The sequence below is a fragment of the Filicampus tigris genome, chromosome 8 (assembly GCF_054856515.1).
Source record: "Filicampus tigris isolate MCC_2025a chromosome 8, RoL_Ftig_1.0, whole genome shotgun sequence".
Taxonomy (NCBI): Eukaryota; Metazoa; Chordata; class Actinopteri; order Syngnathiformes; family Syngnathidae; genus Filicampus; species Filicampus tigris.
The window spans coordinates 3319546-3342935 of NC_141224.1; the positions used below are offsets into that span (position 1 = coordinate 3319546).

The 23390-nt window shown below is 44.0% G+C and overlaps 1 protein-coding gene and 1 long non-coding RNA gene across 6 annotated transcripts in view; one reads left to right on the forward strand and one right to left on the reverse strand.

Moving 5' to 3' along the window:
• LOC147143037 (interleukin-21 receptor-like) overlaps window positions 1-23390 on the reverse strand; it is a 33232-nt gene that overhangs the window by 6857 nt on the left and 2985 nt on the right. Inside the window, exons 2-3 of one of the 5 annotated variants that reach the window (XM_086039106.1) lie at window positions 4314-4418; window positions 102-3614 (exon numbers count right to left, since the gene is read on the reverse strand). The gene's annotated coding sequence lies outside the window, so the exon portion shown is untranslated. The remainder of the gene's footprint in view (window positions 1-101; window positions 3615-4313; window positions 4419-23390) is intronic. The other 4 variants (XM_086039104.1, XM_086039107.1, XM_086039105.1 and 1 more) reach the window with 4 other exon arrangements.
• Window positions 230-11858, forward strand: LOC147143038 (uncharacterized). The gene is made up of 3 exons (XR_015087961.1): window positions 230-344; window positions 2609-2747; window positions 11485-11858. It is a non-coding gene; the product is annotated as an uncharacterized LOC147143038 (long non-coding RNA).

Consider the following 23390-nt stretch of genomic DNA (forward strand, 5'->3'; position numbering starts at 1 on the left):
AAGGCATCCATTTATCAGTAAATTACTTTTACTTTCAAAAGCAGTCCTTAAAAGTCCTGAAAGCCTATTTGTCAAACCTGAATACAAAAGGAAAAGCTTACCTTCTTAATTTTGGACGCTAAAGACATGAAAAAGTCAAAAACGTGCGAGTGAATACGTCCGAATCGGTCACCGCGGTGGCGTCGGCCGCTGTGATGTCAAATGTGGTGACATCGCCTTTTGCGACGCGGCTTCCTCGCCTCGCCGCACCACTATCGCTGCAGATGATCATGAGAGTTAGCGCATCCTTTTTCTCTGGTTTGCTTTTGTTGGTCCTACTTCACAAAGCCTGCACAAGTCAACAGGTACCTGCACCAACGCTTCATAAAAGCACCTCGCAGCAGACGCACACGCACACTTGTGACACTCCAGCACATCATTTTCACATGGCATGTAAATTTTGCCCTATGACTCAAAACAAAACCGCTGCAGTTTCGCTACTGAGATGATCCAAATGATAACAAATGAAAAAGACCCTTATGGCGAGTGTGCGTGCCTATGGCCGGGCTCTTAATGAGGGGTTGTCAGCGCATTTGTGTGCGTAAAAACCCCTCGCTTCAATCTTTAACCCATTTTAATTGTATTTTACATTTTAGAACAGACATTTCGAATCATTTAGTTAAAAAAAATATACGCCCACAAATAAATATACAGTACATGAGGAGGTTCTCAGTTTAGGCTAAGTAGAGGGGGACTGGCACCGGGCCGGCCCGCAAATAGGAACATCTGCGTAAATGCATTAGGGGGAAAAAAGGAAAATACTACCAATAAAATGTATTTATGTGTGTGCGTGCGCGTGTATATAAGTTCTTGAATAAATGGGGATAAACCGCCAATAATCGCTTTTGATGAAAAACAGGCGTACGTTGAGTGTGCATTGTCAGTTGTGGCCGTGTGGACGAATGTGCTTATTAAGTGTTCATTTTGTTACTGTTTGCAGCTGTGTCGATGCTAATTGACCGCCTGTGTAGGGATTACATTTGGTTCGAACTAGCAGTAGGTTAGATTCAAGCGAGACTGCAAAAAGTGAACGATGGCAATCGCGCTCATACCCATGATCATGTTCAATCACTAATTTAATAAGCTAAAACGTCACTAATTTATTACAGTCATTGATTCATCGGTGTGCAGAGGATGGGGCCAGTGGTCCTGGGCATCCATCCATCCAATTTGGGGTGGGGGACATCCACACAAACACATCCACGAGAATTGGTTTGAGGCATGCATGTCAGCAATCGATAATAGATTTATAAAGCAGCATGCCCCCGGCAGGGAGACAGGGAGCATGATCCTCCCTAACATGACACTTCTACGTGGACACATAAATGTCAGGGTTAGGCTAAGTGATACAAACCTTGCAATCCATTTCCCCAAAACTGCGGAACGCACTTCCTCTTGCTGCTTCTTTAGAGATTTCTAAAAAGCTGCGAAACCACATTTGTTTATACAGTAAGACTATTTCGATTATAATCATAATTTATTCATGTATTTTGATTTGTGTTTTTTCTTGTATTAACTGTAAAATGTCATTTGCATTCTATTATGGCACTTTGTAAGTTTTCACTGCCAAACGTTTGTTTTTTATATATACATATACACACATACACACACACACACACGCAAGCACACACCTTCACACACGTTTCGCATTTGATTGGAGAGTAGACTATTGTAGGTACACTCTTGCGCCACTAGATGTCACTGCCTCCTCGTCGTTCATTTCTCCATAATCATCTGCCCTTCCGGCCTGTTAAGTCTCTGTTTTATTCTCCCAGTATTTGACTATTAATTCATTAGGCACTCTGCCTTCGCAGCGAGATTTACACTTACATAATAGACAGTACAAACGTGCAAACGCCATTTTGCCCGCCAAGAAGAAGCTAACGTACGTCGGAGGCCTTCAGGAAATAGACCAGACCAAAGTATTGCTAGTAAAGTAAAATACACGATATTATACAAAATGAACACGCCCGCGTAAGTAAATAAACATACCTGCTAGTCGTGAGAGCCCGAGAGGCAACGACTACATTAGGGACAAAGAAAATATGACAATATTATGCTTAACAGTAAATTCCGTTGCTTCAAGACGAGCCGTAAAATGAACGTAACTGTTGCAACGTTAATAGAAAAAATGTTCCTCAGAAATACAAGACAAACTATGACTATAATAACCGCCCCTCAGCCCCCAGACAAATCAAATGATAATAATACATTAATAAATTCCTTAATTTGAGATTCTAGAGTTTTTGTTTGTATAGTACTGTATAAATGTTGCTGTTTCCTATGTAAACCTCCTAACACATAATCATGCTATTTATTAATTGTAATTGTTCTCACACCATGTACGTGTGCAAGACCCACTCAAAAATATTGCATTGTTTAAATTTATTCAAATTATTATTTGGCGGAAATATGAGCGCTGACACGAGGTTATGCAAGGAATCTACACTTCTTTATAAGCAGAACATAAGACAATAAGAATTGCTATTGTGTGTATGTGTGTGTGTGTGTACGCATGTATGTGTGGGCGTCTATGCATAAATATGTTTTTTTCTGTGACCTTTTTCAGTTCTCAGGAGGTGCCTCCACGGGTATGAGCATTGGCAAATGGTGGGGGGCGTCGAGGGTACTTTGTCCCTCTGGAGGGTTGTTGTGTGAAGAGACCTGCAAACGGCCAAGCAAAGTGCTGGAGGTGTCTGTGCTATGAGGTGGGTGAGGCCAGTACAGTTTACACGCTCTGTGGTGGTGTTGATGGTGTGCGTGTGTGTATGTGTGTGTGTTGGTGGCAGAGGTGGCAAGTAACCAAGCACAAATACTTCTGTACTCAGAAAGGAAGTCAACCCAAAAATGTTCTTTACAAGAAAATGTTCTATACACCTTAGCTAGCCCAAACACAGGATTCTAATTAATATTGCATTTATGGAATATGAGTTAGGCAGCAAAATCCCCCCCCCCCCCCCCCGTTTATGTCCACAGTATCCACCTATATTTATCCATCTCAGAGGGCGGCCATTTTGCCACTTGCCGCTGTCGACTGAAAATGACATCACAGTTGCTCAGGGAACGACCAATCACGGCTCACCTCTTTTCCGAAGCTGAGCCACGATCGGTCGTTACGTGAGCCCAGAGGAACTGTGATGTCATTTTCACAGCTTTTACTTTTACCGAATTACTTTAATCAGTACTTGCCAGAGTCTTTTTCTACACAAGTAACTATTACTACTAGGTACAGAGTGTGAGTTTTTTGCCACATGTGTGTGTGTGTGTGTTGGCAAAGTAGGTTACAGCTGTGCGCGTGCTTGTGGGTGTGTGTGCAAATAAGGGGTGCAAGGTCCAGAGTGCGAGTAGGGAGGCGGTAAGTACAGGTTGGGAAGTGTTGAAGCGTAACATTTCTCTGGCTGGCCATCCATCCCAGCACTCCTCCGCCCCTCTGTTGGCGAGCCAGACGCAGCAGCGACGGCAATTTGTGCGATTTCACAGCTCACCGGATCCCTACAACTCTTGACAGCCGTGCGCTGGCGTGCCTCTGACGGGGCGGTGCCGGGCCGCGGCCGGGCCGCTGGGCTTGTAGCGAGCTGGCGGGAGAGAATGAGGAAGGAGTGTTGTGATGGAGGAGCAGACTAGACGGGTATGTTGAAAATTGAAATATGGAAGAACAGTTGAAGGGGTCATAACATCAGCTTCCTTTTCGGTGGGAGTGTGTCTTTCAAATAAATATGACAATCAAATGTAGTACTGTTATGGCGCGTTTCCATGAGCGCGGTTCCACACCGAACGGACTCTCTTGGCCCCGAGTGGACGCTTTTACAGGGCCGAGCGGTTACAATAGAACCGTTTTCAGAACCTTATCGGAGGTGGCTCTGAGGCACCGGCCGAGTGGGGCCTTGTTGTCGCTGTCATCTGATTGGCCAACAGCGATGCAATAAGGAACTCCGCTGCACACGCCCACTTCCTGGTTTTATGCAGGCGAGACAGAGCCGCCCGCCGGCCGTCGCCAAAGTCGTAAAAAATACAGCATCGTGTTTTACAACAATGCTGGCCCATGTTTACAATTTCACATGTACTAATGGATGGATTTTTGTTTGTGCATTTTCTGCACTGTTAATTTGAGATCATGTCCTGTTTTTGAAGAAAGGGATGGAGATTAAAATGGATGAACCGAAAAAAATGATTTACACATTAATGAGTATTTAAAATAGTCATGAGTTGCAGCCGTACTTTACACCCCTAACAGTATTTTTGAGACGCATAAAACAATAACAGTCTTGCTTAACTTGTATAATGTGATGATGGACGCGTAGTGTACAGTGATGTCACAATAGTTCCTGTGTATTTTCTTCTTCTTGTCTTCTTAGCCCTTGTCGAAGCTGCTCTTTATTCTGGGAAAAGTGTCAAGAAGAAAAAATAAATAAAATAAAATAAAAAAATCACAACTACTGTACTGGCAACTTGATGGTATTGGCTGTCAATAGCTTGTGCGGGGGTACCTAAGTATGTGACCAGTGAGCATATACATGCCTCGGAGAATCTTGACTTCTACTCAAGTCTGCGTCCAATCGCCTAATCTCACTTTTTGGATTACTCTCAGTGGAAGGATCTTTTTATGCTTGGCACTTTTTTTGGGGGGGGTGCTGTGCCCTTTAAAAGGCTTTAATCCGTTCATTGTCCACTCAAACGCTGCCGATTGGGTGGCCATTATTTGCCACGGCGGTACCGCCGCTGACCTCCAAGGACCTCTTGTATGCACCCTCCTTGGAGAGCATTTTTGTCCTATTTTAAGTCAGGGCCACCGACGAGGTGCTGGCGTGTGCAGCAAGATGTGTAACAAAGGGCCGGAGATGGCACTTGATACACATAAGAGATACATTACAGACTCACTCCGCTAGAGTTGAAAATGTAGAAAACAATACAGTTTTCTGCCTTCCCTGCGCTTTAAAGAAAAATGTAAACGTATTCAAACAAAGGGTGGTTGGCGCTCTGTGGGCGTGAACACAACCCACTCCATTGGCTGCCGATCAAAGCGGATCTCTCATTCCATTTAAATGTGATGCACTGCGGAAAAGGACGCAATGATCTGTGCATGGCCGGAGATGCAATTGGTGAGTGCCCCCGAAGGATGGTGTGGTACAAAGCAGCAGAGATATAGCGGCAGATAGTCCCCATTCAAGGGTTCTTGTGATAAGAAATGTCACCCGAGTGCTCCGTTTTGAGTGTGGGGTCAAGTGAGGGTTCGAGAGGAGTGGAGGGTGTAAGTGTGTAGTGTGGGGGGGGGGGGGGAAATCAGGACATCTGTTGGGGCTTTGGAGAGGTCAGCCACGGGACAGGAACCGGTCTTAATCCTCCCAGCTGGGCCCGTGGGAGAGGATTTGGACCCGTGCTCCCTGGCTGGCTGTCAAATAGCCAAAGCCACAACACAAGCTAATTGAGCTGCGCCGTCCGCCCGCCCGCCCGACCGCGCTGGCATGGCCGCACTGCCTTGTAAAGCCCTCGCAAGCACATCACAGACACCTGGATTGCATTCCGAGTGTGGCACTTCCACGTCACGCTTCACTTTTTACATCTCAAACGGCCACCGATACAAAATATACATAGGAAGTTTCACTTTTTAGCAAAAAGTTGGAAGGTTAGGCTCAGGGGGTTATATTTAGAAAGGACCCGAAGTGCCTCCTTGATTTGTGGGATGGCTGCAACTAACAATTTCTTTGACAATCCCTTTCATCTGATAATTTTTTCAATTAATTGATGAATCAGATGGGTTTTTTTTTATTTCGGTGCACCCAAATAATGCATAATTTTCAAGATACATGTATTTTGTAAATTAAAAACATACTAAAATAAGTAGATGAATAGAATATAAGGAATAAAATTACAAAATAAAAAATCTTAAGTAAATATAAATATTTTTCAAAATACAAAAACAATACATTTAAAAAAAACCTTCTGAGTAAAAAAATGTTGTTGCTTTTTTAATTAAAAATACTTACTTTCCTCTTTTTTAAAAAATACTTTTTTTCCCGAAAAAATAAATGCACTTATTTCCAACAATGTAAAACAATGTCCTTTTTTATAAATAAAATAAATAAATTAATAAAGTTTGTTCTTGTGATATTTTACCATTTTCCTTGAAAAGAAAAATCCACTTTTAGTCTTTAAAAACAATAATAAAAATCAAATACATGTATTTCTTATTTTGGAAAAAAAAAATCCAATTGATTTGTCATGAGGTCATGCCTTTTTAATCAAAAAAGTCTTGAAAAATTGCAACTTGAATGAAATGATTTCTTCGCAAATAATGTTTTTAAAATTGCAGTCATCATTCTAAAGAAATCATCAAAATAACGATAATCAGCCTCTTAGTAAATAGTGTATTACTCTGGCTGCCTTACTATATGTGCAGATTATCTTTGAAAGGTTCTGCTTGTTCGACCCTGCTGAAGGTCCATTCTTGTACTGATATGGGACCGCTCAGCCGGGCGTCATTCACCCAGAGAGAGACCCCCCCTCCCCCCATCCCTCGCTAAAACGTTAGCATGCAGAGCCGAGAGGGGGGGAGGGTGGGGGGGGTCAAGTGAAGGTTCTCTTCCTGATCGGCCAACTGGAAAACTCCCAGGTTCGAAGGTCACGGATAAGCCGCCCTATTGGCTGACCGATCGGACGAGTCAAATTAGCCCACAGCACCCCCCCCCCCCACAGCTGATCCGCACTTCGTCGGCCACCCATGAAGCGTCAGATGAGGCGCATGTGTGCGCATGTCATCGTTAGCGCCCATCATGGAGTCGACTTGGCCTGGGCGCAAAAAACCTTCCATCTCTCGTTTCTGTCTGTCCGCTGCGACCTTCCGCTTCTATCAGTGTTTCGTAAGCGCTGATTTATCCGCCAAATAAATTTCTCAGCGCCTTCGGAATGCGATTAAGGGGCGGGGTCGACGACTGGGTCAAAATGGCAGCTCGTAAATTGAAACCGCGACAAAAAATACAAATAAAAAGGAGGCGAACGAGGGAAGAGGACGGCAACATTTCAGAAGAGCAACACGTACGACGTCAACCGCCTTGGCCATGGGACCTCGATTTACAAATCGAATCCATTCATGATCAAACTTGTACCGGTATATCAAATCAAAATTGCTGCATTGTTGCGTTACCAAGTAACATTGCCCCCCACTGACTTGGCATGCACATTGCAGCCTTTTCAGTGTCCCTTCGTATGCAAAATGTTTCAAACTTACCTCATAGAAACAGTCGGTCGCTGTCATGCAAACACAACCTTAGATGCAGCTTAAGTGTAAGTCCATAAACTACTTTTGTCGTAAAGTTGGTTTATGGTGTTAACGCGAGAACCTGAGCAGGCGACAGACTTTGTTGTTTTGTCGTAATAACGAGCCCCGTTTGGCAATGAAAGGTGATTGAAATCATGTGAGTAATCCTCCAAGGAGAGGGCAAACCAAGAGTAAAAACAACCCGCCACCACATGCTACATCCGTTCACCAAATTTTCGGGGAAAATCTCTTTTTTTTTTTTTTTTGGCTCCTTTCAGTGTAATCCTGCAAACAGACCAAACAACTCTTTGGTGGAATTATGGAATTAACAAATAGCACTCAGAGTTATCGGCCGCGGACTTTGTGCTTTTATGACACTGAGATGGTGTATGTGTGTGAGCGTGTGTGCATGTGTGTGTGTGTGTGTGAGAACCTCACAGTTCATGTTTATGGCCATAAATTGCAGCAGTGTGGCTCATTTATCTCCTTTTTAAAAAGGTTTTTCTAGCATGATGGGAGGCTCAGACTATTTTAAAGCAGGGCTTCGGTTACAAAAACACTTTTTCATGGGACAGTAAAAATGATGAACACTCGTACATTTCTTTTGGAACACATTGGGTCATGTTTTCCTAGTACCGGTATACGGCGAACTTCTGTTTTTCGCAGGGAATAGTTTCACCCGCAGTGGGTGAAAATACACATTATAGAGAGACCATATCATTTTTTTGTATATATAATGTTACCCAGTGTTGGGAATGTTCATTTTCTACGCAAACTAGTTCAAAGTTGAGTTCACAATTTTTTTTCATGAAATCGTGCAGTTCATAGTTCATGTAAAAAATTAACTAAGTTCATTGTTACAAAAATTAACTAGCTCCAATCTACCATCATACTTTTTGTTTTTGATCACACATGCGGACGCGCGAGGCTCCGTGGCTTGGGTTGCCAAATAATGGGTTGCCCTCCTTAAGTGGGAGACTGTCATATAACATCACTTTGAGGAGCCGAAAAGAAGACTCTCGCTCACAGTTGTTTGAAGAAGAATTTGTCACTCCCAGTTCATTTTTACTGTAACATTGACATGGAAAATAAAACAGACTTAAATATTGGGTTTTTTTAACACTAAAATGTTTAACCAGACCATTCAGTTTTGTCAAAAGAATGTCTGCCATCTTAATGCTAACATACAGTTCGGAACCCAATGGACGGGCTAACGGTATGTAGCTTAGATGTTACGGTTGTTCTAAACCTTGAAACATCTTGTCACGCTAATGACATAAATGCCTAACTCATCTTTTGTCTTTGATTTTTGCATCCGCATTGGATCATGGAGAGTCATTCCCTACAGAAATCTGACTTGAGTTAGTTAGGCAGTCATGTTGTTAGCGTTGCTGCGACTTTACCACACTTGGGCACAGCAGCACATACAAACAGCACACAACTGTAAATTCGGACTTGCATGCGTACTGTGAAGCCCCATGAAAAAGGATCCCATCGATGTAGTGGTGGTTCCGCTGAATGGGATCAATGCTTGATCTGATGAATATCCACGCTAGCTTTGCTTTCATTTTCAATGCTGCCTGCCTTGCAAATAACAATAACTTGCCAAGCTAAGCAAACAGCTGAGTGATGCAGCGCAGCATCGGTTGCGGATGGAAATCAATAGTGCCCCGTATGTCTTTCCAATTTTTGGAAACACCCAAACATGCCAAATCATGCCAACATTTTTTTCTCATTGGAAATTGTTCACTCCAGGGTCAAACTATCGCCATCACAAAGCCTTGACTGATTGTATTGGCAAGTAAGGCAACATTCCTAACTGACATGCAAGTGTAAAAAGTTGTTCTTAAAATGTATGAACAACAGTTAAAAATCTTCATCTAAATAATTTGCGTGGAAACTATCCAAGTAGCTAATGACGTACCTAGCTAAGTAGCAAACTTCCATTTGCGTGTTGTGTAATCCCAAATTTGGCTAAGAAAACGAACAAAGCAACCAACTACCTACATTAACCGCAGTTAATAGCAGCACTTTTCCCACCAGGATTGCGGGCGGAGGAGCCGAATCAATGCGAGCATCCGTAAGCCGACTGTTGTGCGTAACACGCTCAGCCGCCAAAGAACTAAATAAAAGCTTAGCAGTGACATTTGGACAAACGCTTACGCAATGGCCGTTCAAAGCTTGGACGGCACATGAAAGGCTGACGTGAGGCTTTTTTGGCCCGAGTCGGGCAAACCAATTAGCCTTTGTTTGCGCTAATTTGCCACCTCCAGTTTGGCACCGGCGGTGCGCTGGTACCAGGGGTCCATCGACACAAAGCCGACCCCTGACCGGGCCCCTCCAGATCAGAGGGAGCAGATGGGAGACGGGAAGCTTACATTAAAGATGCCTAATCACGACAAGTGCGCGGCGTAAGGCGGGGGGAGATTTATTGTATGAGGCCCGCAGCGCTAATCACGTTGAAATCATTAACTACTTGCGAGTGACAATCTCACTCCCAAAAAATGGAAAGAAACTTAAAGATGGAAAATAAAACCAACCAACCCACCCCCATTGATGTCTTTGCAAACTAAGTAGCTGGGTATCACTCGCTAGCTAACTGACTAGCTAATCGTGGTTTCCGTTTACACTCATTCTGCATCCTGCAAATGTACATCTAAGGTACTAACTAATTAACCTTGGAGCCAAATAACTAGCCGGCTGTCATTTTCATTTTGTCTTGTGAATCGCCAACCAACAAGTGAACGTCAGACAGTCGGTTAGTTAGTTCCAACGTCAGTTAGTTAGTTAGTTTGAAAACTGCCATTTTGCTGTCTAACTAAGGAGCTAGCTAACCGCTATTATGAGTTTGCGTAATCCTGCATCCTGCTAATCATCAACTAATCGCCATTTAGATTTTGTGCAATCCTGCTAACTGATTGACTGACTGTCTGCCATTTTGCTTTTGCTCAAGCATGACAAATGAAGGCAAGGCTGCGCCATTGTTGCCTTTGGGTTGAGTCATGGGGGCTGTGGAGTGGAGGGGGGGGGGGCGGTCATACATGAACTGTACATGACCCGGGGGGTCAATCCGAGTGTTTGTTTGGGTTGGAGCGCGTTCGCTGGGGATGATGCATTCAAGGAAAATCAAGAGCGCGGAGAAAAAGAAGGAGGCGAACAGATGGGGAGCGCAAGATGGATTGGGCCGGCCAACGGGCAGATGTTTATGGGCCATTATTTACAAGCTCTTTAATCTGGGCCATTTCCTTGCCCTTGGCAATGGTTGGCTCGGTGGGTCGCGCCGCCTGAACCTGAACCCACTGACAACGCTTTTCATCCATCTCCCCAAGACAGCCGAGGAGGTGGAGGGAGGCAGGGAGGGGCGGTTGTTCCCAAAATGGATGCTTTTTTTTTTTTTTTTTTTTTTTTAATTTTCGTGTTTGAACCGATGCCGTTGCCAAGAAATGTCAACCAACTGTAGGACAGGGCCACAAAGGCCTTCTTTTCTAGCCGGAACACTTTCACAAGCACTCATCTATCTCTATTTACAACAGAAATTCGAAAATTTGTGCCAAGGAACTGTATTCCCAGCAATCTATTCATTGCTCTTGGCTCTACTGCTTCCAGTACGTTTTTTCCCCCCCCAATCAGTTTTCAGCCTCAATGTGTTGCGTTGTCGTCCAATCTGTCCACCGCCTTCAGCATCTGTAGTGCTTCCCCCGTGTTACATCAAACTTGTTTTCACATGTCCAAAGTGTCATTTCGCTGGGCCTTGATGACATCGGCATTTTTCCCATCCTCTGATTGGTTTGTCAGAATAAGCCAGTGAAATGACACTTTGTTGTTAGTTAGTTATCTGATTGGTTGGTGATAGGCTGAATGCAGGATTAAACAAAATGAAAATGACATTTGTAGCTAGTTACCTTGCAGGATTACACTAAACAGCTAGCTCTTTAGCTACTTTGTACTTTGATAACTCTAATCCTACTGATTGAGTGATTTACTAAAGAGCCAACTGCTAGATTTTCTGCAATGTGATAATAATAATCAACTGTTATATGGATTGTGTCAATCCCACCAACTATCTAACTGCCATGTTCATTTTATCCAATTTGCGACTTGAATGACTACGTATCTTCGTGACTGTCATTTTCTGCTAGTGACTAATGGCAAACTCTGCACTTTTCCCACTGGGCGGATGTACAAAGCAGCGTTGCACACTTAACCCGGCGGAGAGGTCGGCTGAGAGGAGGAGGAGGAGGAGGAAGGCGTGTGATGCATGAGTGTGGAGCTGAAGGCGTGATGAAGAGGCCACTAAAGAGTTTGTCACATCCATTCTCCCGTCCGCCTCTTCCTCACGATTCTACTTGTACTTGTTCTTTTTAATCCACCGTGCGGCGGCGGCAGCGGCGGCAGCGGCGGCAGAGTGCGATGGGGCCCTCCACGGCACTCTCCCTCATCTCCTGTAGGTGCACTTGAGCCTAATTCTCCCATCTGCTCGGTGAATATTAGCCCACTTGGCGTGGAGATCGATCGGAGGTTAAAAGCTTGCGAGACCTTGGCTTGAGCGAGAGTTGCCAGGCAACTGCTGTGTCCCACCAGCCATGGGCAAGAACAAAGAGGTGTCCGCACGTTGTCCCGCAGTTAGATAACTGACTATGACAGCATAAGTGCATTAAAAATTTTTTTAAAAAAAAGCATGCAATATAAAAGTTATAAAATGCTGTGCCTTCTAGTGGGTGAAATACATATTTCACTCAGAATTTTAGCTCCCCCCACAAATTGGCTGGTGCCCATGTGACTGACAGCTGTGTGCAATCAACTAGAGGTGCAACAATTAATGGATGAATGGACAGCTAATCGGTTATTAAATTAACCGGCCACCATTTGGATAATCGATTAATTGTTAAGAGAACTTGTTTAACTTCAAAATGTTGAAATCCTCTGATTTCAGTCTCTCAACATTCTCCGATTTTTGAAGTCCTCAATGAAAGCCGACTGATTATCTTTGTGTGTGATTGAAATTAGACATTTGCAAACGTCTGCTTTGACTTTGAGGCAATTTTATTACAGACCAACCCAGTAAAAATTTATGTTCATGCATTTTCTGCATTGTCAATTTGAAATCATATCCTGTTTTTTTTTTTTTTTTTTTTAATTAGAAAATGTTTTTATTTTCTGTTTTGAATTTACGTTCGTTGTTTGTTTTTTTTTTCATTTAGAATTTTTTTTCATGCCAATTATAAGGATTGTCAATTATTTGTGGATTTTTGCCGTTCACGATCGGGCTTGGTCCTTACTACACAGGAACCATCCATTAATATATAGTTCTATCCCTCCAAGAACGTTATTTCAACTGACCAAAAAAAACAAAACAAAAAACTTCTAACTTGCTAACTGACATTAGCATTTTCTGTAATCCTGCTCATGACGAACTAGCTAACTATCACCTTGATTTCTTGTAATTTTACAAATGACCAACGAGCTAATTTCATACTGACATTTTCATTTTCTAGTCCTGCTAATCATTAAGTGGCTAACAAGCTAACTGTCATTTTCACATCACATAATCCTGCTAATTCCTTACTAGCTAAATTGCTAACTATCTAGCTAACTGACATTTATATTTTCTGTAATCCTGCTAATCACCAATTGACTAAAATAACTTGCTAAAAGCTGTTTTCATTTCTTGTAATCCTGCATCGGTTCTCCCGTCCATTGTTGGTAAACGGCAGTGACATTGGAGGTGGTTTTTGGGGTGAGTTGGGCACATTACCATCCCTAGCCTTGATTTCCATCCATCAGTGATTAGAACTCCCCCCACTCCCTTCACCCTTTCTCACTGACATGGTGACCTTAACCCCCAGACCTCCGCACGGCAGGGTCACTTAACCTTGAACCCAATTACAAGATAAGGTTACTTAAGTGTGACCCTCCATTTAATGGCAGAGTCTCCGAGAGATGAGGGGAGGGGGGGGGAGAAAAAAGCTGATACGTCTCTCGGTTAATTCGCCTCTGCCATAAAGAACACGGGCGCCGCCGCCGCTTCGATTTCTCATGCAGAGTGCGACTCAGCAATACTCCGTCCTGATAATATGGCCGCCAGGTGCTTCAACCCACATGAATTTGTTTTTATTAAGTACCTGACTCATTATCAATACCGGGATGAAAAGGTTGTGTTTAAGTGAGCTGATGTCATTGGCTGCTTAGGGCATTGCTTGCCTCCTGGATGCCGTTTGAAATATAGCAGCATGGATTTTCTTTAAGTGATGGTTAGATCTGAAGCGAGCAAAAAATAAATTAAAAAAATGGGTGGACATGTTTATCGTGACAGCATTATGAAAAGATCAACTGGAAGTCACGCATTTTTTGGTTTGGAGCAGCTACTCGGCATCTAATTTCAATTTAAAAAACACACATGGCACATGGACGCTAAATTGTGAAAATATATCAATTGTTTTGATCGTTTCTGGATTTTGTGAATAGTACAAATGTACTCCCATCCATCCAGCCATACAAACATTTTCTCCACTTTGACGCATGGGAAATGAAGAGTCTGAAATGATACTCTTTCCCATTTACTTCCGTGAATAGGCCGAGCGTTAATCCTTTTGCTTTAGATTCATGCAAGACATGTTGCGAAGATTAGCCTGAGAGCTTTTATTGTCAAAATGTCATAAAAAAAAAAAAATTAAAAAAAAGATAGAAAAGAATTGGGGAAAGCTCATTTCAAGGGAAACAATGAGCTCCTTCATGTTAGCGGCGGCTTCAAATAAAGCGCCGGTTCTTGCCAACTAACACAAGCGGAGAGTTTATTCTCTCATCATTTTGGACTGATGGCGTAGCAAGCAGCTGCGTCCTGTCTGCTCACTCCCAAGACACACACACGCACAAAATATTTACTTGCATCTTAATCACTGATTTTCCATATGCATTGCTTTACTCCCTAGGAATGCAAATCCTTTGGGGGGCTATTTTTAAATTTCCTGTTGATTTAAGTGTCAGCCTACCTTATTTTCTTTTCTTTTTTTTAGTCACTTTGACCAGCACATACAAACGGATCATACAACCACACATTTTTTTTTCTCTCTACTCTGGAGAAAGTATTGACTATTATAGGTGCTTAGTTGGGGACCTACACCGCATCTCCTCTAGTAGACCGTAGTGCTAAAAATCCACGGTAAAGCGAGGGCATAAACAATTACCCGCCATATAATTCAGGGGTTTACTGTACAGTTCATTTCAGAAGCCGTTTTGCCGTGATTGACGGTTCTTTGCTGCCCGACTTGTTATGCTCGGCCCGGTTGGCTTGCTGATAAAAAAAATAAAAATAAAACAAAAACACATGCGTCTTTAGCATGTTCGATGTGCGTCGCTCATGTCAGCTGTGCTCACGTCTCACTGCCGACGATTAACTTCCATATCCGATACGGGCGTTTATTTCACAGTTTAACTGTGCAGGATTTTCCAGATGGATTTCTATAACAACAACCAGTTTTTAAAGCCTTCAGAGGGCAACTTTACTGCAAAATGGCACCAGAAATGTATTTTTTCACAAATAGAGATATCAATGATTGTCTTTCCGTTTCATGAAACTGCACTTTTTTTCCCACTCCTAACGTTAAAAATGAATGAGGAGATAATTGATTTAAATAATCATACAGTGCTCTCACCGCTGCGTTTCTATGCCACTGTCTTGACAACAGAACTAAACTTAAAAAAAAAAAAAAAAAAAAAAAACATAACTAAAAATTTTTTTTTTCCAAATAACAGAGGCTTAGAAGAGGCTAAAAATAAATGCTTCGTTTTAATACAGTCACCAGATTCCGCCGCAACCCGGGTCAAACCGGAGACAAAAGATCAGCTGAGTGCTAAAAAGAGAGGGGAGGCATGAGGTTGGAGACTGTGTGTATGTGCGCGCGCATGCGGTGGGGGGGGGGGGTTGCTGGTATTAGAGCTCGCGAGCAAGCGAATGAATGCGCTCCAGCCGTGGCCCGCTGAACCTCCGTCTGAACTCAAGGTGAACCCTAAACTTGACGATCTTCACCCGACGGGTCCTGAACCGCCGCCGTAGCAAGCACGCAGTGACGCATGCACACGCACACACACACGTGCTGTATGTGCACTTATAGTCAATACACTTACAGCAATATCCGACTTTATACATGTGCGATTTTTGGCGGTAGATTTCGAATATATATTTTTTGCAATACTGTCGTGTCCCAAGACTTTTGCTCCGTACAGTGAATGACCGTTTATCACAAGCCATGTGTTCCACACCCACTCGCAGTCGGTGAAAATTTGCAATATCGAGAGAGACTATAACATTTTTTAGTATTAAAATATCCTCAAATGCCTTTTTAAATGGTTCGTGAGTGCTTGTTCTCACTCTCTTACCCTCAAGAACGCGGCGCCTACATGTTATAACATCACTTTGAGGAAATGAAAAGACGACTATCACTCCCACGGTTCTTCAAACAGAAAGGCAATGCGTGCATATTTTTCGGTTTAACTCTGAGTTGAAGTTTAAACTGTTCAACTGATGAATGAAACAAAAGACAAATGTATATTAAAATAATAATAAAAACTGCCAAACCTTATAAATTTGCCTAAGGCACGTCTGCAACATAACTCACAGGCAACAGCAAAACGTAGGAAGTTTTAAGGTAATTAAAGCAAATTAAGTTCACGGGTAAAATTTCAAGCGCATTTTAGTTTCATCAGACCATTGCGCACACTTTCAGTCATTTTGAACTGTAAAGCACTGAGTTACAATTTCTGTCTGAAAAGCGCTTGAAAATAACATTTTGATTGATTGATTCCAATTTCCATGATTTCCACCTGGAAAGTGAAATAGTCCAGTGGCGGTCATGATATGTGGCGCTGCCACAAACATGCCCCCCCACCTGTCAATCCGAGCGCCCCGCCAGCTGCCCTGACCTCAGGGGACGCTCGAATCCAAACACCGCCGACCAACGCCCCCCCCCCCCAGCCATTGCGTTCTTGTGCTCTCTGCCGTCCATCAGCCGTCACGCAGGGACCAGAGACACGATTTCCCAGACGGAAGCTAATCCTCTTTTCATTGGCGGGACTGACGTTTCTTTAACACAGATATTGGCAAGCGTTGGACGCAAGATTTGCACCAGTTGACCGTCAGTGAAGTTCAGACCATGCGCCGGCTGGAAGCTTCGACAGGGCAGGACGGTTTCGTACTGTAAATAAATAAATAAATAAATAAATAAATAAATTTTTAAAAAATCAGTAGATGTCGAAAACGAATCCGTGCATATTCGAAGGGGATTTCAGTTATAAAGCGTAACAGAAGTCAGCTGGCAATTATTTGCCACGCTTTTATCGGCAAAGCGTCATTGTGGCCGATCAGCGACGGGCGCCCTTGACCCTCGACTGCCTGGAAATGGACGACAGGTACACGCGATGGCATTTTTCTGTGCGCTACCCTACTTTACTTGAGCATTTAGATATATTTTTGTAAATTTAGCAAAAAAAGGCATTTTTTTCCTGCTTTTCAACATTTTCGGTGCATCGTAGTCAGGTTGAAGTGGCCGTCCGTTCCAACTAGACTCAGCTTTATCGCGTCATTTTTAGAAAGTCTTATCCCGTTTCGAATTGAAGCGATTCGGGAGTAGGGAATGAGCTCCCTAATCACCAGGGGTGGGAACGATAATTGTTTTTTCGATGCATCGTTTGGCGTATTAAAAAGATTCTGAATCGATTCATAGGTATTAATAATTGATATTTAAAGTTTAACTAAAAAAAACTAAAAGCAATACGCAAGCGATTACGTGCATTTGTACGTCAGACGTCTGTGCTAGGCTAAGCTAATACGTGACAAGATGGCGGAAAAAGCAAAATCTCATACGAGCGGAGCAAAGTCACAAGTGTGAAATATAAATCTTTGCTCTTACTTGAGTTTTTTGTTTTCAAAAAGGTACCAATGTTTTACATGGAATACAAAATGTAAGCCAATGCAGTGATGCATCAGAATCGCGATCGATTCAGATCATAGGCCTCTGAATCGGAATTAAATCGAATCGTGGGCCTCTGAATCGGATCGAATCTTGAGGTACCCACAGATTCCCACCCCTACTAATCACTCCAAAGGGATTTTTAGTGGACATTTTTGGGAACCATCTCGGTCCACAAGTTGAAGCGGCCAATCAAATCAGACATTTTGTGTGGGAAATCTGGTCATGTTGCTTAATTAAGTATTCAAATCCAGTTCAATCCCGTGGCCTCGTTTTTCCATTTGATGTTTTTTGATCTGAGCCTAAAATATAAATCTCACGTTTTTGTGTTCAATTTGAACACAAATAAAACAGTCACCTTTTCGTTTTTTTCCGACATGGAGACAACGAATGATGAACGCGCGTTAACATGCACCCACCTTTGTTGCTAAATGACTTCCCCGCAGTGCCATCAAGAAACACCAGAGAAACGAGTCAAACTGCTGCTATTTGTAACCTCCCCCGTCATCGCAACCTCCACCGAGCTCCCCCCCCCAACCGCCCCCCCCCCCTGTTTAATCCATCTGTCTGTCAGCTCAACACGAGACAGAACCCCGACCCATTACGCTCGGCGCTGACCTGTCCGTGACCCATCCCTGCACTCTGCCTTCCCTCCTCGCTCGCTGGGGGGCGGGGAGGGAGAGGAGATAAAACGCTAACGCAACTGTTACTGCGGCAAAGGGTGTGATTGTGTCGTGTGCGTGTGCGTGCGCGCGCGCGCGTGTGTGTGTGTGTGCAGTGACTTTTTGACATGATTGTGGAAGCGAGAGAATGCTGGCGGTCCAAAGGGCGGCGGCGGCGTACGTAGCCTGACTTCGACCACTTTGCGACAAACACGTTTTCAGAGTAAAGGCCAGTCCATTAGGGACGGCGTGTCGGCTCGGGGGGCGGGGGGGGGCTTACACAAGTCATGCAGCAGGCGGGAGAAAAGCATATTATTTGTGGATCATTGCTTTACACAGCGGCGCGCTGTGTTCATTTTGTTCACAGAGGTCATTTTAGGGTTGATTTGACCGTTCCCAGGGGCCCGTAGAAGGATATCATTGATTTTCTTTTTTCAAGCGTCGGCCCCTGAAGCCAGTTTCATTAAGCGACGTGAAATTTGGTCTGAATATCTGTCATGAGTAGACCCATAAAAAAAGTCCCAAGATTCCATATCTAAAATGACACAGGAAGTGGAGTATGTCTGTTTGAGGCGACCGTTTTACACTCAATTTGGCCATTTCCAGGAGTCCTATAAGAAGAAGGAGCTTGTTGTATTTTGAAAATTCACACCCTGAAGCCAGTTCCATTTAGCAACATGAAATTTGGTCAAGATGCCTATCTTGAGTTGTCTCACAAAAAAAGCCTCAAGAAGCCATGCCTACAAAAGCCAACAAAAGACACAAGAAAGTCTGCCATTTTGAAGCGGCAATTTTGGGGCGCTTCAACATATAAGAATGAAATTTTGTCTTTTTTTTTTAAATTCAGCCTTCAAATCTGGTTCGACTTAGCAACATGAAGCTTGGTAGATGATCAGACCCACAAAAAAAGTCTCCAGGAGCTGTGCTCGGAAAAACAAAGCATGAGTAGATTCACAAAAAAGAAATCGCGAGTCTGCCATTTTGGTTGGAAATGGTTCATGTTGGACATTTCCAGGGGTGCCGCAAAGAGAAAATGTTGTCTTTTTTAAAAATTCCGTCCTCCATGCTGGTTTGACTTGGCAACAGGAAACTTGGCGGGCATGTCTATCACGAGTAGCTCCACAAAAAAAAAAAAAAGTCTCGATCAGCCATTCTCGAAAAAAGCAAAGGAAGTTTCCCGTTTCTCTTTGAAGTGGCCACTGTGCACTCAATTTGTCCACTCCCAGATGCGCTTCAAAGGAAGATCATTTTGAAATGATTTTGGGAGGAAAATTCAGCTTCCGTAATAACTTGGAATCTGGTCGGCATGTCCGTCAAGAGTAGACTCCCAAAAATCTGTCTGCCATTTTGGTTTGAAACGGAAATTGTGACAATGGCAAAAGATAGCAATCAAATTGCAGCCCTCCAAGCCGAATTCAGAGTTGCACATTGTGCTGCAACGTGTCGGAAAAAAAAACCACATCACAAAATAATAGAGAACTGTACGCTGCAGTTCAGGATTAAATATCAAATACATCAAATATCTTATTGCATGCAGCAATTCTTTAAGCACTTGTCTGCTTCAGGGAGGCCATCTTGTGCGTGAAGATGTTCAACTACATAAAGCAACAACAACAGATGGTTCACGTTCATACTCGGCGTGTGGACTGGACAACAATGGTGCACACACTGTACTGTACACACACACACACACACACACACATCGTCATTAGCGGCAATTAGCGCAGCTGTGACCTCACACGTCCGGGTCAGCGCTTCGCAGCCGAATGGAACAAAAAGGAAAGTTGTCCCGGAATCCGCGCTCCCAATTAGCGAGGGCGCTGAGCAGCGCGGCGCACAATGGCGCAGGTGAGAAGTTGGACGGGTCCGGGCGTCGCGCTCCGGACCAGCACAATGGCAGGACAGCGCATCGCCTGCGTGGCCTGACGTGTCAAGCGGCTCGCAGGCCATGCCACACGGGAGGCGCCGTGCCTTTCACCGGCTGCCAGCGTGACGTAACAGCCTGGAAATTAGGGGCGGATTTTTTTTTTCTTTCCCCCGCATTCCATATTAATGAATCTGTGTGGCACAGGACCGATCTGTACTCTAAGTCAGCGATGCCCAACTAGGGTGCCGGGTCTGAAAAGCATTTTTTTTTTTTTATGAACTACAAAAATGTCTTTGTTCATCTATCCGTCCCAGTGACGTATAAAGTGACAGACGGGACAATTAATCACTCTTCCACTAGATGGCAGAAGGACCACCTTCCCAACCAACCTCCAATTGAAACCAAGCCTAACCCAAAGCCTATCCCACTAACCCCAACCTAACCCTAACCGAACAAAAAAATTTTTTTTGTCATTTTTCTTCAAACTCTCAGCATGGCCTGACAGTTGTGAAATGATCCGTGGAAAAATTCTTCCGGCTTCCTCGGTTTTAAAAATGCAAAATCCTGAAATCGCAACCTAAACCCAAACCCACCCCACCTACCAAAACAGGAAAACAAACAAACCAAAAAAAAAAAAAAAAAAAAAAAAAAAAAAAAAAACTCTTGGACCTAACCTCAACATTCAATCTAAAGCCGATCTAACCGAAGCCTGAACTCTCTAATCCACCACAATCTTTCCATAACCCCTTAAAACTCAGGGGTCTTCAATCCTGTTCCTCAAGGGCCGGTTTTCTGGATGTTCCCCCCCCCCCCCATCTCTCCGCGCTGCAACACACCTGATTTCATATGATCAGAAGTGGAGCCACACGTCTGAGAAATGACACGGCAAGATGACTCCACGTCGGCCATGTTGCAAAGGAGCAGTTGAGGCGGCCAACAGAGGTGCGCATTGATGGCGCACAAATGCGCTGAGGTCAAAAAAAACATCACGGGCTTTTTCGCGCCCACCCCCGGGGGCGCCTTCCCATCCAACTTATCTCACCAGCAATTACGTTGTCCTAGTTGCACCAAGGCGGCGCCGCGACCGATCTCATGACATGCGGTCCGCTTACAGGACGGCCGTTCGCCTCATTTCAACTCATTCAACAGTTGCTGCACCCATATAACCTCGAATGCGGAATGCCACAGACAGGCTAACAGAAATGGGTATACAGACGTCACAGTCATTCGAAACAACTGCTACTTTAACACACATGGAACAGCAACAAAATTTCTTGAATGATTTTGGTTTCTCAAAGTCTTCCGCTGCCTGATTTACATGGACACGTTTTTTCGGTTTAAAAGCCTGATCGGAATAAAAATGCTTCATGTACACACCCCATTCGGAATATTCTCACCTGATCAAGCCCATTCCGATCAAGATTTTATTCCGAACCAGAGGGTTGGCTTTATGTCGATTGATAATCCGATCGGCGCGCATTGAATACACTTATTCCCAAATCCCGTCACAAACCGTCTTTACCGCGCATGTTTATGACGTCAGAATACGCGTTTGTTTTTCCCGGAAGCTAATAGAAGCAGAGCAAGCCAAAGACATGGCGGGCGCAAGACTGAACTGGTCATTGGGAAGTGTGAACTCGACGCAACAGCGCAAACGAGAAAAAGACCGCAAATAACGCTAGCGTTTAAAGTTCAACTTGACACAGCCGTGTTTTGTTGCCACGGACGTCGCTACGGCTTCTGAGGGAACGTGAACACGGCGTGAAGGAATATTTGGATTTTTAACAAGTCCAAGCATGTTTCTATGAGTTGAAATGTAGTGTATGGAAAGGGCAAAACTATTGAAAAGAAAAAAAAAAAAAAAAAAAAGACTTTTTTCTTTTTGTGTGCGTTTCGAACGTATCCCCACCATGAACACAACAAGCTCACCGTACTCGTCACTTTGTGAGCACGGCACGCTGCATTAACGCTCGGGTTCCGCTGCATTGATTTGTTTGGTAAAGCAAGTCCAACTGGGACGCATCAACGGGCGTAAATCACACGCGACGTTAAGGGATGTTGTGGGGGGGGGTTTGTTTGCTTCCTGTGGAGAAACGACGACGTCATGCGCAAGTTGCCGTTTGTCGGCCCGTCACGACACTTTGCTGCCAAAGCAAAACACTCAATAAAGCCCGGGGGCCGTGTGAACACGACTTAGTGGGTCAAACGCAGCCTGCGGACAACACACACGCATAACGGCGCGTGTGTGTGTGTGTGTGCGCGTGTGTGTGCGCGCAGAAGCAGAAGGCACTAAAAATAAACCATCTGAAATATTTAACTTAGTGACCCAGAAAGGCGCCCCAGCGTAATCGTATGTTTGCACAAGCCGAGCGCCACAGCCATGATACGATGAGGCCGCGCCGACGCGCTCGTCGCCTTGCCGACAACGCGAGGAAACCAAACCCGTTTGACGCCGACGAAGAAAAGAAAATGAAAGAAAATCATCACAATTAGGTGCGAAGGTGTGAAGGAGATTTTTTTTTTTTTTTTTTTTTTCATGAGCCAATTACTTATCATAAAAATGGTTTACATTTCCCCAAATAATTACAAACATTTATTAGTTGCGATGATTTTGTTCCATTCTGTCTTGGTGCATGTGAAGAATGAAGACGTTTGTGTATCTTTTCCCACTCGTTGTGCTTCTTAGCCAGAACCTGAATGAACGAGTCTTGATCGGTGGGCAGTTTTTCCCACATTCAATATGCAAAATGGCATTGGCCATCAATGACAATTGATCCCTCTGTTTTGCTAGTCAACTAGCGCATGAGACAAAAAACAGAAATGATGAGCAAAAAAAAAAAAAAAAAAAAATGCAAAGAAAAATGGATCTGGGTTCATTTGACTTCATCAAACTGACTGTGGATGCTATGAGAAACAATGACTTCTCTGCCATGTCTTAATTCCAACGTTCCTCCAACTGGCAACTCAAAATGTGGAAAGCCACTCAAAATTTGTTTGCACGCTGCATATTAAAGGAGCATCTCAATTATTAAAAAAAACACCTACATGTTGTTATGGGTTGTTCAGTGAATTGAATCCGAGTGAATGCTTTGCAGCTTTTGAGCGGGCCTTCTCGCCAAAGTTCATTTGGAGTTGTGCGATCCATCGCGAAGATTTACTCGATGAAAAGTACAAAGGCCATCGTCTCCCCACCCGGTCCAAAGCTAATATGCTAACGAGCGTGGCGCCGGGTGGTCCGAAGACGTCCCAAAAGCAACAGCCGCGCTTCCAGCGTCAACAGGCCGCCGGCCCGTCATCCTATGAAAGATTCATTTTTTTTTTTCCCAACGACCGTCACCGCCGGGGGAATCGCGTCGGCCGCCGACCCCCCGTTCTGCTCGGATCCCATCCGGCGCCCCTCAACCATCGCCTCCCCCGCACCCGCTCCCCTTCCCTCGCTTCCGTGGAAATTGCTGTGCAGGAAAAATGTACATCACCCCCCCCCCCCCCCCTTCTAAATCCTTCAAGAAGGCCCGACTGCAATGTATGGCAACAGCATCAATATTGATGCGGGACAAAGTTCCCGCCGAGCCGCCTCGCTGGCCGCGCATCAATATTGATGC